The sequence below is a fragment of the Pelophylax lessonae genome (assembly GCF_965119305.1).
Source record: "Pelophylax lessonae genome assembly, chromosome: 6".
In the NCBI taxonomy this organism is placed as follows: Eukaryota; Metazoa; Chordata; class Amphibia; order Anura; family Ranidae; genus Pelophylax; species Pelophylax lessonae.
In genome coordinates, this window is record NC_138773.1 from 88,515,156 (window position 1) to 88,523,130 (window position 7,975).

The 7,975-nt window shown below is 43.3% G+C and overlaps 1 protein-coding gene across 1 annotated transcript in view; it reads right to left on the reverse strand.

The window, feature by feature from the left end:
* Positions 1-6,393, reverse strand: part of MAFK (MAF bZIP transcription factor K) — a 63,732-nt gene extending 57,339 nt beyond the window's left edge. The window contains exon 1 of the mRNA XM_082262427.1: positions 6,300-6,393. The gene's annotated coding sequence lies outside the window, so the exon portion shown is untranslated. The remainder of the gene's footprint in view (positions 1-6,299) is intronic.
* Between the last annotated feature and the right edge of the window lie 1,582 nt (positions 6,394-7,975).

The window sequence follows — 7,975 nt, forward strand, 5'->3', positions numbered from 1 at the left end:
CCTGGTGATTCAGCCAGTAATCCAGTATTAGAATGCCTACACTCTGGATGAAGGAGCACAGGGGAACCTTTTGACTGCAGCGTTGTCTGGGGGGAGGGGAGTGTTAGATGTACTAGTAGATTTAAATACACTATCAAAATGAGGCCAAACTTCAGCTAATACTTTGCACTCATATACAGGAAATTTTTTTTTTTCTCTTTGGAATAAAGGTTTTACAAAAATAAAAGCTGATCATTAGCACTCTTAGGCCTCATGTACACTGCTACTTGTAAATGGCCGTTTAGGAGCAGTTGGGCGTTTTTTTCAGAAGCCCCTGAACCCACCTACATGTTATCTTATCTGTCCATGTACACTGAGTCGTTTACAGTCATTTACAGGCAGTTGAGTTCAGTGTCGTTTTTTGGAAAGCAACTATTTGCGTTCAGGATGTTCAGAACGTGTGTTTACCGGTGTTTCAAACGCAAAACGCGACCGAACGCGATCACACACGTTTAGCGCTTGCATTTTTACTGTTTAAAGGGGAATGAATTTTTGACCTCTAAAAACGGATCTGAGCGCAAACGCCCGCTAAACGTGGCTGCAAACACGACACAACGGACGTTTTAAATGTCCTTTACATAGCTGTTAAAATCCAGCGTTCAAATGACTTTTTAAAACATCCTGTGTAAATGTAGCCTAACTGCTACATTTAGAGAAAAGCTTTTTCTGTTTATAAACAGCAGACTATCTGGTCAGATCACTATATGAAAGTAAAGGAAAGAAAACCATAAAGCAAAGTTCCAGCCACCTGTCAAAAAAAAAAAAAAAAAAAAAGCTGCTACTAAAAGTGAAGCTGCTGAATTCTTAAAAAACAGCCATTCACCTGTCCCATGGTGCACTCAGCCCAGCCATCTTCATCCTCTGTCCTCCCTTGGCGGCGCCGGCATCTTCACTACGGGCACCCGGCTGTGACAGCTTGCGGCTTAACAGCCAGGTGCCCGTTGCGCTGCACATTGTGAATGGTGGATGCAGTCTTCTGGGACCTGTCAGTGTCCCAGAAAACTGCAGGGGGAGGCAGGAAGGAGAACTTCGGTTGCCCAGCGTGGAAGTGGGAAGCAGGTACCTGTCAAAATCCGGTACCTGCCTCCCTCCTCAAAAGTGTAAATTGTGCAAGAGAAGCAGAAGACGAGTCCTTAAAGCAGACCTTCCCCTTTTCGGTGAAGTTCCGCTTTAAAAAGAAAACGATTGGGCACACCACATCTAAGAATTGTTAAGCTCCAACTTAATAGATGTTTGCTTTTAGATACGAAAGCACCAATACTGACAGGTGATACATTTTCTGCCCAGAGTTAAGCTTTAAAAGGAATGCACAGTCAAGGGTGGCTCCATAAGACCCTGCAAGATAAAACAGGAAGGGAGTATCCTGCCATCCTAGGACATGGAGATTGCATTGTGTGCATCAATAGAAACACACAACCACTATAGACCTTTGCATGCACAGGTGGCTCTATATGATCCTGCAAGAGAAAGTAGCCACCCTGAAACAGTAAAACTGGCGGTGCAGTCATGGCAACCTAAGCAAAGGAATAAAAGATAAAGACAATGTATGCCAATGTCTCCTGCTCCCTCAGCAAAGCCAGTAAGATCAAGAAGTGAGGGGAGGGAAGGGCTACAAATGTGCACAGCGCTGGATTGAATGAGAGTTTGGCTAAGTAAAAGGAGGGGGGGGGGGATCAGGAGGATACTGATGCCTAAACATTTTTTTACCTTAATGCACAGAATATATAAAGGTAAAACATTTTTAGACTTTATAACCGCTTTATTGTAAAAAATGTTAGGTAGCAGTATGCCCCTCCCCCCTTACCCAAGCCATCACTTTATCCAGCACTGTGCCCATCTGTAGCTCCTGTCTCTTCTCCTCGATTTCAAAGGCTTTGCCTCACTGGCTGCCATTGCTCTCAGTCCAAACCTGTGATGAGGGGTTGGAGGGCAGGGCCGAATTGTGCTGTTTTCATCTATGGACTCAGGCAGCACAGATTAGGATCAAGCCCGCGACGGGAAGTGGATTCCTAAGGTGACACACACAGAAGAAGAGAAGTCAGGAGTACCGGCAGAGCACATTTTGACAGTTACCCGCTCCCACTTCTGGGTAAGGTTGCTGATCTACATCCTCCTTTTCTCCCACTGCATCTTGGGACACACACAGGTCCCACAAGACAGCGGAACCATTCAGAAAGAGCAGCGCGACTCGCCCATGTGCAGCAGGAAACCAGCTGTGAAGCCTGAAGGCTTCACCGCCAGTTTCCCTTACTTATAATGCTGGTGTCTGCACCTGAAACTAATTGAGAAATTGGCTCGGGGTGCTTACATAACAGATCTCTGGACAGGTAAGTGTAATTTTATTAAAATTAAGCAGCTACAGTATTTGTAGCTGCCGACTTATACTTACCTGAGCCTGATCCAGCACACTGTACCCCACAGCAGTGGCTGTGTCCTTATTGACCATGGAGGTAGTAGCTAAAACCATTGGTGGCTCCTGCTACTGTCAATCACTGCCTGTGGCTTGCTATGGGGCTGCTCTGTGCAAAACCATTGTACAAAGCAAAATCACTTTAATCCTGGTTCTATTAGCAGATCAGAAGTAAACAATGCTAGACATCAGAGCTCACTGCTCCCTTAAGGCTGGGTTCACACAGGTTCGGCTGTGGTTTGCAGTCTGGTGTCTCGTGCGTTTGTGTTTACTGGTTCAGGTGCGAACTGGACCCAAAAACGCACAGGCCCTTTTTCAAATTTGGACCGCAGCTGTCCCGAGACATGTGTGAACCAGCTCCATTGAATGCCGGTCACATGTTATGCGAACTGAATGCAGTGTAAAAGGCATCCAATTCATTTTTTGTGAACCCAGCCTTAGTCCCGTAAACACTAGAAGTTTTTTTTCGTTCAACCCAGCGGCCTGAACCATAAAAATCTGACAGCTCCTGACAGCGATCTCCCCAGTGTGTGTGTATATATATATATATATATATATATATATATATATATATATATATATATATATATAGATAGAGAGAGAGAGAGAAGGAAATACAGTATATATAGAGGGGGAAATACAGCATATAGAGGGGGATACAGTATATAGAGGAAATCATATATATATATATATATATATATATATATATAGAAAGAAATACAATATAGAGTGGCAGATACAATATATAGAAATACTGTATATAGAGGGAGATAGAGTATTTACAGAGGAGGAAATAAAGTATATATAGAGAGAGGAAGATACAGTATATGGAAAAAGGGAGATACATAGAGCTGCACGATTAATTGTTAAAAAAAAAATTGCAATATCGATTTGCCCCCCTCATGATCTTAAAATGGTATTTTCTCAATTCATACAGAGCTGTTCTTTGATCACTGACAGCTGTCAAAAAAAATGTTTATCAACATTGTTAAAAAGGAAGTAAACTCTTCCTGTTTCTTTTTCCACTGCAAAAAGAATGCATTATGTGCTAGTATGCATCATATCCATCTTCACCCGTCTTGCTTCCAGGTCTGTGAACTCTGGCTATGTTACTGGCCGGGAGCCATGTGACATCACTCCCGCACATGCGCCGATGACATCATCGGCTGCATGCAATATAATTATTCCCTTAATCGGTGCAAGTTTAGGAGATATTTACAGTATCTATAGGTAAGCCTTCTTCAAGGCCTACCTGTAGGTAAAAGTTCTCAAGGTGGGTTTACAACCACTTTAAGGCTGCTAGATAACTATACACACAATGTTTTACAATATATCATTTTGTTCTTTTAGGTCAAAGGAATGACCTTCTGTCTGTAAGTAAGGGCAGTTTAACCTCTTATAGACACAGCCTTTTTCTGACACTTTTTGCTTACATGTTAAAGCAGAGTTCCAGCCTCAAAATCGAAAAAAATAGATTTTGGGCCATCCGCTTGCTGAGGGCCACCTGAAAAAGAAATGGATGCTCCCAATTTCTCGTCACTTCCGGTTTGCGATGACTCCTGGGAGCTGAATGGCATCGCTCTCAGGAGTCAATGCGCCTGCACCGGCCCCATTCGTCACTTCCGGTGCAGGTGCGGCATTCCCTGCTAAACAGCTTCTGGGCATGTGCAGGGATAACGCGCCTGCACCGGAAGTGACGAGCGGGGCCGGTGCAGTGCACTGTGGGACTCCAACGTCACCGAAGAGGCCGCAAAAGAGGACGCGCTGGCTTCAGCTGCCCACACCCGATATGGCAGTGCTGGAAAAGAACTTTTCAAGGTAAGTATTTCTTCTTACAGGTAAGTGCGACCCGGGACAGTTCCGAGGCTATCCATTGTGAAACGCACTAGCCCTGACTGTCCAGGGGTATTTTTATCTAAATTTGTCCCCTGAGGCCGTTACTCCGCTTTAAAATCAGTATTTCTTGCTAGAAAATGACTTAGACCCCCCAAACATGATTAATTATAAATATTTTTTAAGCAGAGACACTAGAGAATAAAATAGTGATCGTTGCAATCTTTTGTCACACTGTCGCAGAAGTCTTTGAAATGCAGTTTTTTGGTAAAAAAAATACACTTTAATGATTTTTTTTTTTAAAAATAATCAGTAAATTTAGCCCAAATTTTTTTTTATAATGTAAAAGATGTTCCGTTTAGAATCGTGATCTTTATTTCTAAGCAAAAAAATTTTGATTCTCATTTTATCCAGAATTGTGCAGCTGTAGAGATACAGTATCTAGAGCGAGGCAGACACAGTATCTAGAGAGAGGGAGATCCAGTTCGTTTGTGCTCTGACAGGGGGACTCTCCCTGTCAGAACACTCAAGTTGGCCGCTTTCAGCCATTGCCTGAGAGCTCGGATCAGGAGCTGACCAGCAGACCCTTTGACTTTTTTTTTTTGCCTTTAAGGGTCCATGTACACGGGACATTGTTAAAAGTCCCTTTGAATGATGGAATTTTTAGGACGTTTGAAACGTCCGTTCGGTCGCGTTTGTACCCGCGTTTAGCGGGCGTTTGCGTTTAGAACCATTCCTAGAGGTCAAAAAAATTATTCCCCTTTAAAATGCAAAAACGCGAACGCCAAACGCAGGTCATCGCGTTCGGTCGCGTTTGAAACGCCGGGAAACACACGTTCGAACGCAAATAATTGCGTTCTAAAAAAAAGTCCCTGAACGCAACTGCCCGCAAACGACCTGGTGTACATGGACAGATAAGATAAAATGTAGATGGGTTCAGGGGCTTCAAAAAAAAAAAAAAACCGCCCAACTGCTCCTAAACGGCCATTTCCAGCGTCCCGTGTACATGGAGCATAAAGAGGAAGTAAACCCTGCACAAAAAAAAAATGAGAATAAATAAAAACATGTAAGACAAAAGGCATAATGAGCTAGTATGCATCGTCCTGCTTCGCGTCCTCCGGTCATCTGATTGGCCTGAGGCGCGATTACAGCACTCCTGTGCATGCGCGCAGGAGCCGATATTCACGGCACAGGGCTCTGAAGGAACGGCAGGGGTGGCCGTTCCTAAACAGCGCATGCGCCGATGATGTAATTGGCTGCATTAAAAGTAAATATCTCAGTGCAAGTTTAGGAGATATTTACAGTACTTATAGGTAGGCTTTATTAAAGGCTTACCTATAGGTACAACTTCCAAGAGAAGGTTTACAACCTCTTTAAACACCCCCTTATGTATCCTTCCACACACAGGCATTCAGAGGCAGAAAAAAAAAAAAGCAGTGCCTGCGCATTTCGCAAAAATAAATCTCCGTACCCCCATGTGCCTAAACACCAGCTGCAATTAGCACTACAGCATTCATTAATTCATTCTAATGGCCAAAATAAGTCATATTTCAGCCAATGGAATGAACGTTTAGATGCTCGATACGTCTAAGCGCATTTGAAAACATGGCTTTGGGCGCCTTTTAACGCTGCTTTTTCCTCCCCTCCAGAATCCTTTATATACACATGAGGCCTATTACTCCAATCATGACTGTTCTCCATCACCAAGCACATATCCTCATTAATCTACTACCAGGACCAGCTGACACACAACCCCTAACCAGGAGCTCAGTCATTTCATCACAGCTGTGCAACTACAAATCCCAGCCTTCACCCCTCAGTCCAGCACACGCTGACACTTGCAGTTCCCCCTTAGGTGAAGCAGCCCTGGCTCAGCAGGTTGTACTATGAGGCCTCCACACACCGCTGAGGCCTGCTCTGTTCCAGCCCACGGCACTGGCCTCACACACACCGGCTTCCATGACATTCAGTGTGCCCACACCTCCCTCCCTCCCTCACCTCGCCGTACAGCGCTTACCTGCAATGCCACAGGGGCCGTACTGCGGGGTACAGAGACTTGAGGTGTCAGGGGGGCGCACCTGAGACTCCTCACCACCACAACAACAGCCACCTCCACCGAGTGCACTCCACTTCCGGGAACTGTGCGTCACGGGCGACGTCACCCAAAAGACAAAACCAACCCGCCCCCCTTTGCGTTCCATTCACTCACAGGGCTTCCCTGACGTCACGTGGCGGGAAAGCGGCGAGGGTCAGTCACGTGATCGGCTCTGGTTTGCGGTGTACAGGATCGCTGGGGCGCTCTAACCTTTGTAGAGCTCCAGTTCCCATGTGTGTAGACAGAGAATGCTGGGGCATGTGGTTCCACAGCAGCTGGGGAGATACAGAATAACCCTTAGTGCCCGGGGATAGTCAGCGTGTGTTGGAGAATCATATCTGACTGTAAACATACGTAAGGTGACCAGATTTAATGTGAAATCCGAGGACATATTTTTTTTTTTATTGGCAAATGTAAACTATTTTTTCACACATGATATATGCAGTGTATGGGGTATGTGTTTATGGAATTCATGTATGATATACATGTTATTTCTCACATTTACTCCATGAGATAAAAAAAATAAATTGATAATTCTTAGAATTTGTTGGGATCATAGGCGTGTGCGCACAGGGTGTGCCTGGGCACACCCTAATCACCCCATGTGGCGCATATTCTCCCTTTTTGGACCCCTGATATTTCACCAAATAAAAAACAATTTCTCCTTTTTTTTCTTTTTTCTAAAAAAAAAAAAAATATATATAAAAATAAAAAAAAAAAAATTTCTAAAAATATTCAATTAAAAATTACTGACACCGTCCACTGCCCTACTGACACCAATCTCTGCCCCTATGACACCATCTAGTGCTCTACTGACACTGTCAGTATATATACACACGCATACAGTATGTGTTTGAGCTTTGGGGTGCACACCCTAATGCAATATGCTGCGCACACCTATGGTTGGGATAGGACTACCAAATGTTCAGAAGAAAAGATAGGGAAAAAACTCCCTCTATACTGTATCTTCCTCTCTATATATACTGTATTTCCCTCTATATACTGTATCTCCCTTTCTATATACTATATCTCCCTCTCTATATATACTGTATCTCCCTTCCTATATACTATATCTCCCTCTCTATATATATACTGTATCTCCCTTCCTATATACTATATCTCCCTCTCTATATATATATACTGTATCTCCCTTCCTATATACTATATCTCCCTCTCTATATACTGTATTTCCCTCTATATACTGTATCTCCCTTTCTCTATATACTGTATCTCCCTTCCTATATACTATATCTCCCTCTCTATATATACTGTATCTCCCTTCCTATATACTATATCTCCCTCTCTATATACTGTATTTCCCTCTATATACTGTATCTCCCTTTCTCTATATACTGTATCTCCCTTCCTATATACTATATCTCCCTCTCTATATATACTGTATCTCCCTTCCTATATACTATATCTCCCTCTCTATATATACTGTATCTCCCTTCCTATATACTATATCTCCCTCTCTATATATACTGTATCTCCCTTCCTATATACTATATCTCCCTCTCTATACTGTATCTCCCTTTCTCTATATACTATATCTCCCTTCCTATATACTATATCTCCCTCTCTATATACTGTATTTC